Source organism: Apium graveolens, chromosome 2 (assembly GCF_009905375.1).
Source record: "Apium graveolens cultivar Ventura chromosome 2, ASM990537v1, whole genome shotgun sequence".
Taxonomy (NCBI): domain Eukaryota; kingdom Viridiplantae; phylum Streptophyta; class Magnoliopsida; order Apiales; family Apiaceae; genus Apium; species Apium graveolens.
The window spans coordinates 264,793,925-264,802,652 of record NC_133648.1 but is presented as its reverse complement, the minus strand read 5'-3'; positions in this window follow the sequence as shown (position 1 = coordinate 264,802,652).

The following is an 8,728-nucleotide window of genomic DNA, read 5'->3' as shown; positions in this document are numbered from 1 at the left end:
TGGTGCTGAGTTGAATTATTCAGCCATTGAGAAATTCGCTTTAGCCTTGGTAATGGCTTCAAGAAAGCTGCGTCCTTATTTTCAAGCTCACCAAATTGAAGTGCTAACAAATCAGCCACTGAGAAATATCATTCATAGTCCCAAGGCAAGTGGGAGACTGATTAAGTGGGCAATAGAGTTGGGAGAGTTCGATCTCAAGTATAAGCCACGTACGGCCATAAAAGCCCAGGCACTAGCTGACTTCGTGGTGGAATGTACCATACCCAACCAAGAAGTTGGGGGGCAGGAAGATACCATACCTCAAGACAAGGGAGTCGACAATGGGGACAAGGAGAAAGAATATTGGGTTCTCTATTTTGATGGAGCATCAAAAATAAATTCCAGTGGAGCAGGGTTGGTTTTGCAAAGCCCTGATGGATTCTTAATTGAGTATGCCATGAAGCTAGACTTCCCAACCACAAACAATGAGGCAGAGTATGAAGCCCTGATTGCTAGCCTTGGTCTAGCTGGGACACTTAGAGTCAAAAACTTAAAGGTCCGTGGAGACTCGAAGCTGATCATATCCCAGGTAAAGGGAGAATTTGAGGCAAGGGATGATACGATGGCTAAGTATGTTCACCTAGTAAGGGCTGTGATGACCCAATTTAATGAATGCCATGTTGAACACATTCCAAGGGAAGAATATGCTAAAGCAGATGCGCTATCAAAGTTTGCTTCATCTGAGATTGAAGAAAGTTCAGGAAGTGTATACTTCCGTGTTTTGAAGACACGAAGCATAGATGTTATGCTTGTGGCTCCCGTAGGCTTGGGGACGTCATGGATTGATCCCATCAAGGCTCACATTCAGACCGGTTGGTTACCAAGCGATGCAGTTGAGGCACGGAAGTTAACTGTTCGAGCACTAAGGTACTCTTTGATAGATGGGATTCTATATAAAAGATCTTTCGTGGTTCCTTACTTCAGGTGTCTCAGGCCCGATGAGGCACGCTTAGCTCTTGAGGAAGTGCATGAAGGTATTTGTGGGCAACACTTGGGGGGCAGGGCCTTGGCTCATAAGATAACCCGTTTAGGCTTCTATTGGCCAGAAATGATGGCTGATGCCAAAGAATATGTAAAGAAGTGTGATCGCTGTTAGAAGCATGCATCAGTCGCCAGACAACCCCCCGAGATGCTGACCTCTATCAACTCACCTATTCCCTTTGCTATGTGGGGGATGGATATTCTAGGGCCTTTTCCTATGGCCACAGCACAAAGGAAGTTTCTGATTGTAGCCATTGATTATTTCACCAAGTGGATCGAAGCCAAACCTTTGGCCAAAATCACAACTAAGCAGGTTGCACAATTCCTGTGGGAAAACATTATGTGCCGATATAGAATTCCCCGTATCCTCGTCACTGACAATGGAACACAATTCAACAACGAGGAATTCAAGAAGTATTGCGAAGAAAATGAAATTGAGTTACGGTTCACCTCTGTGGCTCACCCGCAAGCCAATGGGCAAGCGGAGGTAGCAAATCGGATAATCCTGGATGGACTAAAGAAGAGGATCGAAAAGTCAAGAAATAATTGGGTGGATGAGATACTTCCCATATTATGGGCCTATAGAACTACCTGTAGAGTCACAACAGATGCAACTCCTTTCATGTTGGCATATGGGGCAGAAGCAGTAGTTCCCGTGGAGATATCACATTCCTCTCCAAGGATTCAGGCTTTTGATGAAAAAGAAAATGAAGAAGGGCAGAAGTTAGCCTTGGATTTAATCGATGAAGTGCGAGATAAAGCACATGCAAAGATAGTAGAATATCAGAAAAAAGCTTCATTCTACTACAACTTAAGGGTTAAAGAGAGGTTTTTTAAACAAGGTGATCTAGTTTTGAGAAAAATAGAGGCTTCTGGTGTTGGACAGAAAGGAAAGCTCGCCCCAAATTGGGAAGGGCCGTACAGAGTCAAGAGCGTTAAGGGTAGAGGAACCTACAAGCTGGAAACTATGGATGGTTTTGAAGTCCCGAGGACCTGGCATTCACAAAACCTAAAGGTTTACTACGTGTAAGATAGGCTAAGTACGATTCTCACTTGTCATTGTGACGAATAGGTTTAAAAGCACCTGGAAGCTTTGCTTGCGTAGAATTTTAGTAGAATTTACAATGTTTAGATATTATTGATTAGGGTCAAACCCATGCTGTGTAAGGTTTTGAAAAACCAGACTTCATGTTAAAGAGCTTGAAATTATTTCAATCCAAGGATGTTTAAGGTTCAAATGCATATTAAGATTGTAAAGTTAAAACAGAAAAAGGCAAGAAAAGCAACGTATAAAACATAACCCCGAAGGGTAACAAGTTCTGATATAAATAAAGTTCAAAAAGAAGATATATAAAAAGCTAGGCCTTGGAAGGCTGAGATTCCTCAGAACCACTATCCGAAGTCTCTTCGGAAGTTTCAGTCGTTTCTTCGGACGTCTCGGTCGTCCCCTCCGAAGTCCCTGTAGAAGTTCCCTCAGCAGGAGATGATGGCTGTTGAGGCGCTGCTTTGGGAGATTCTTCCACCCTGGCCTTCTTAACGACAGGCTCGAATTCCTCCTCGGAGGAATCTTCCTCCTCTCCATCCTTGATCATGTCAGCAAGCTTTTCAGTAACACCTCCAAGCTCTGGAACCCGCACTGGGCAAGGAAAGGGCGACTACTCAAGGACCTCAGGAAACTCATCCTGGATGGCCTCCACAGCAGCGTCCCAGCCTTCCTTATAGCTAACAGGATGAAGAAGGGCGTCATGCTCCACCATCAAGTCTTTGAATTCTTGAGTGTCCATCCAGCCATCAAAGGCTTTTTCCTTCTGCGCCTTCAAGATGACATTTTCAGCCCGGACCGTCTCCAGGTCAGAAGTGGAAGAGGCCAATTGAGCTTCAAGGGCCTCAATTTTTTGATTGGCCTCCTCCAACTTCTTGTTGGCATCTTCCAGGCCAACCTTCCAAGCCTTGGCTTGGTGAATTGCCCCTTGAAAATGGGCGTTAGCCTGCAAGAGAAAACAACAAAGGTTTAGAAAAGAAAGAAAAGAGAATTGTAAAAAGCATAAGTAAAGTACGTACCGTCGCCAGAGCTTGGGCTCCAAACAGCTCATTCCCCTCCAAGTCCTGTTGAAGGACAAAATCTTGATAATCCACCGGGGAAATGGAATGCTTAGACCATTTCTTGGACAGGGCCGTGCTGCCCACAATTGAGTCCTTGCCCCGGATCCCCCAAGCAGGTTGAAAATAGGCACCTGGCCTCTGCTTGGTGCGCAGAACTTGGCTGGGGCCTTCCTCATCTGGCTCCGTTGCCTGAAGAAGGAACTCCGGGAAGCGGTCACCCAGTCGAGGGTCCTTAAAGATCTTCCCGGCCCTCTTCATCCTGGTTGTCTCCAGGTCCTTCGGCTTGGTAGCCTCCTCAATCTTCTCAGCCACTGCAACAAACAAAGTCAGTTGAAAATCAATGAAATAAAAGTGCAGGAAATAAAGGAGATAAGAAAGGGAACTTACTTTTCTTATTAACGGGCGAAAGGCCGCGTTCTACCAGGACGGTCTCCCGGATAAGGTCCCAACAATGGGAAGTGCCGTTGTCTTGCGTAAGGAGGTTGAAACCTCTAGCCTCCTCCTCAGACAAAGTTATGTCATTCGGGCTCCCGTCTACGGCCAGCCCAAAGGATGATCGAAACAGGGAGCCCCAATCTCCACCTTCCCAAATAACAAATAAAAAATCTTTCTTCCACCCCAAGTTGTTATCAGGGATGGACTTCTCATTCACGATATGGGGGATAGTGGGGCGCTGGTTGATAGAAACCCAACCCGGACTTTTATCAGGGCTGTTTTTGAACTGAAAAATCTTTCTGAAGACAGCAACAGATGTGGGGACGTTGTGCTTGGCGCATTGCGACAGATAGCACAGAATCAACCTCCAGGAATTAGGGGGAAGTTGGCAAGGGCTGATGCCCACATCAGCCAGTAGCAAAGGAATGAATGGATGAAAAGGGAGTCTAATACCTGCCCTCAGAGTATCCCTATAGACGCATAGCGCGTCCTTCTTCCACTGACAGGCCCTGTCGGCCGGACCCGCAAGAACCAGCTTAAAAGGCTCCTTGATTTTGAAGCAGCTGCTCAACTTTTCCAGCTCCTTGGGATCCCGTAAAGCACTGATATGATCGTGCGCGTCCAGATACGCATCAGACGGATACTCGTCCCCTCGAGTGTTGATCATGTCGATTAAGGAAGTATATCTCGATCGAATAGGAAAATCATTAGACTTTCTAGCCACGTTCATCTTGGCCAAACGAGTCATTCTTTTGTCAGCCATCTGAAAAAAGTATGAGGCACGTAAATAGGCTATCTTAAAATGGCACACAATGGAAAAATAGACACGAAAAGCAAAGGGAGGAATCTTACCTAAAGAAGCACTCCTGAAAAAGGCTTCGAGCTCCGACTTGCTGTTATTGCTCTGAGAATCTTAGCAGGAGGATAAAGAAGAAAACTAAGAAATGAGAAAGTGAGGAGTAATAGCCTTTCCTCATTCCTTTATATAGGAGGAAAAAGAAGTTGAAGGGACGAAAAGCCCATTAAGAACAAAGGCCCATAAGAAGAGGCCCAGAAAAAAGAACATTCCAGAATATACCTAGGAATTCTAGGGCATTCTAAACAGGGTGTGTTAAGCCCAGCAATATTTGATAAAGCCCAATGAGAAGGCCCAGTAATATTTGACAAAGCCCAATAAAGAGGCCCAACAATATTTGATAAAGCCCAATAAAAGAGGCCCAATGAGATTTGAAAAGGCCCAATAAAAGAGGCCCAATGAGATTTGAAAAGCCCAATAATAGAGGCTCAGAAAATTTTAATAAGGCCCAACAAAAAAGGCCAGGCCCAAATCCAATTAGGATTTGGAAAATACAATACCCTAAATTAAAGCTAAATAAAGAAGGCTAGTGAAAGACCAGGAACCAGGTCGAAATCCAGGTCGTGAATCCTGCCCGAAATCTTTCGAGTAGACACCCGAAAATGACGGGTAAAAAAGACCAGAATCCAGGTCGAATTCCAGGTCGTGAATCCTGCCCGAAATCTTTCGAGCAGACACCCGAAAATAACGGGTAAAAAAGACCAGAATCCAGGTCGAATTCCAGGTCGTGAATCCTGCCCGAAATCTTTCGAGCAGACACCCGAAAATAGCTGGAATAACGGGACTGAATTGAGGTCGAAGCTTCGACCAGGAATGAGGTCGAATAAACCAAGCATCTTTCAAAAAATGGGGATTAAAAACCCAGGTCGAAGTTCGACTAGGATCCTGGTCGAATTCCAGGTCGTGGATCCTAGTCGAAAACCTTCGACCAGGAAACAATAAAATCAAGGAATTTTCGAACAGGATTCAGGTCGAAATATCGACTAGAATCCTAGTCGAAATCCTAGTCGATAGGCTCATGACAAGAAGCTAAAAAAAAAATAAGGGGTGGAATTTTCGACCTCGATCCAGGTCGAATTTTCGACTAGGATCCTGGTCGAATTCCAGGTCCTAGATCCAGGTCGAAAATTCGACTAGGATCCTGGTCGAATTCCAGGTCGTGGATCCTAGTCGAATTCTTTCGACCAGGATGACAAGGCTGGCCCCTATTTTCGACTAGGATCCAGGTCGAAATTTCGACTAGGATCCTGGTCGAAAAAAGGGGCTGGAAATTTGAAGAATCCAGAAAATAGGGAAAATTCCAGAAAATAAGGAAAAATCCCAGAAAATTAGGGAAAATTCCAGAAAATAAGGAAAAATCCCAGAAAATCCCAGAAAATTAGGGAAAATCCCAGAAAATTAGGGAAAAATCCCAGAAAATTAGGGAAAATTCCAGAAAATAAGGAAAAATCCCAGAAAATCCCAGAAAATTAGGGAAAAATCCCAGAAAATAAGGGAAAAATCCCGGAAATAAGGGAAAAATTCCTGGAAATTAAGATAATTCCTGAATAAAAGGAAAAATTCATTGTAAATGTGTAGGTCGCTCCACACTTTACGAAAAACGAAACCCTGTAAGGGAACAAATAGACTTAACTTCTGCGAAACCTAATCAATGTTTTCCCAAAAGTTGGGGGGCAAATGATAGGGATAAATAAATTATGATTGTATAATTAAATACTGCATTAATTGTACAAACTGTGGGCTGCTAGGCCCAATAAAAAGATATATGATACTCAGACCAGAAAGGTTAAGCCTGATGGACCAGATCAGGCCTGATGGAATAAAAAAGGCCCAAAAGCCCTGATTATTAATTAATTTCATAATTAATTAATAAGGGACAAATCAGATGTTGAAAAGAGTCCCGATAAGGATATAAATCCTTGGAGATTAGCCTCAAGGGGACCTAAAAGGATAAGGAATCAGTTTCCTACTACCTAGGACTCCAAAGTCCATTCTAATTATGAGACTTGCCCACCAAGTCTCCTATACCAAGTCCAATTCAAGGACTCCCAACATCTATATAAGGGGTCTCACCCCCACCAATCAGAACTACGTTTTTTGGCTTGATTCTCTAATTCACAGAGATACGTAGGCATCTCGTAAAGGCAGATTGAGTCACGAAACACGAGAGCAGCCATTAAAGGCCTTGAGCTCCCGAATCTTAGTATTAAATACAGCAAGTAATAACCTTGGTTTTTTATCCATAACACACTGTGTGAAGCTACTTTTACAAGATTGGTAAATGAACTTGGAATGGTTTCAGGTTCTTTCTATAAATCTGCTTAGTTTTGTTCTGATACATAAGACTTTATGATCATTATTTACAGATATTACTCTCTTTATGTATTTTGTGCCTAATTGAAAATTGCTTAAGTACTGATTGTTGTCTGATGTGAATTTCTAAACTTTGATAGTGAAATGACTGTTTCTGTGACTATTCAATCCTATGAGGATAACTGTGCTAGATGCCGACCTAGTAGTCTTTAACATACTAGAGATCCCATGTTAGAAGTAATTATTTATGTGGAAATCTATTGACACAAGCAAATTCTGATATTGAGCTTAGTCACGTTTACTTTGTCTATCTTATTACTAAGTCCAAAACTAGAATCATGCTTCTCATCTGTTAAGTTCTGATGTTAGTAAATCTGCTGAATGTACTAAGTGCTGATAAACCTCACGTATCAAAAGAAAAAGGAAAAAGAAAAGGGAATAAAAATCAGGTACTCCCTTGAGTTCTAGAGTAAAAATGTGGAAGGGACGACCCAAGTGCATTGCTGGTATTAAGTAATATGCATTAGAAAAGCAAATAATTATTTTTCTTGGTGACTTTTCACACTCTATGATTACTGGAGAAATGCTCTGATAATAGCATAAATTCTGATAAGTAGTCGTGACTCACTTACACTGAGAAGCCACTGTAAAATGGAATTTCAAAAGATGCATAAAATAAGCACAAAACAGTTAAGGTGGACTCATGCATGAACTCGTTCAATAGTAGGCTTCAGAATAATGACAGATTTTAAGTAAAGTTCTTAGTTATGCCTTATTTCTAAGATGTCCTGAAGTGAATCAGACTTTACTCTTTGTCTGATATTTCGCTTAATGCACACACTTACACTCCATATGAATGATGAAATTTACTGTGGCGATCAATGTTATTTTCGATGAACAGTTTATGTGTCAGATTGCATAAATTATGAGGACAGGTTCTGATGATTAAGTTCTGAAGAACCGAAATCAGAATTTGTGTGAAGAATTACAGAAATAGGCAGACAACTTTTCGAGCTAAGAAATCATGTTCTGATGATTGTTAAGTTCTGATATAAGTCTAAGTGCTTATATTAAATTCTGATTCTTTCCTTGACTTATTTGTGGTTAAAATCTGAAACAGTCTTATTTTAAATCAGAATATGTTTGGGTGGAATATTAACAGTCAATACAATTAGGGTTAGTGGTACACGTCCATGCACAGTAATATTTACTTGTTTCTTGTGCGCATTAACCCCTGTTTTACACTTTCAATGGCTGTTTTTATTCTCCTCAGTCTAGGGAGACGAGGTAGAATTATTTCTACCTGTCAGCATTAAATTTTCCTTGCATCTCCTGGCATTCCATCACCTATATAAACCAACACTTCACTCCAGTCAGTACATCTCTCATTTTCTCTCAAACTCTCAAGCTCTCAATCTCATCTATTTCTCTATCATCACAATCATGGTGAACTACAACTTAGCTCTAAACAGGAATGGCATGTTACTGCTATCCCTAATAATGTTTGGGACTCTGTTCCCCAAGAGGTTCTGACAGACCTCTTGTTCTTCTATATGGATTACCATCGCCATGTTGAGCGATTGGAAGAAGCACGGCTGGAAGCTCTTCGACAGCAGGAGCGAATCATTCGTCTCGCTGTTCTATTTGTAGAGAGTAGGAAGAAAAAATAGGCCTTGTATCTTAGGACATTCTTGTAATCTTGTGCTGTAACTTCAATTTCATGAATGTATTCTCTTAATATATTAATGAAATTTTTATATTTTTGCAAGATGTTGTCTCTGAGTTGTTTGAAATTCTGATACATTTTTAAATCCTGATTTATCCATATTCTGATGACCATTTTATTACTGATACAAATCAAGTTCTGATTCTGACGTGGCAGTACCTGATTCCTTGATTTATTTTTTTTGGTCATTCTCTCACTTGATGTATTTTTACAGAATATTGGTTTCGTAGTAAAAATGATTTAATAAGTGGGAACGGTTTAAATTTTAAATTAAA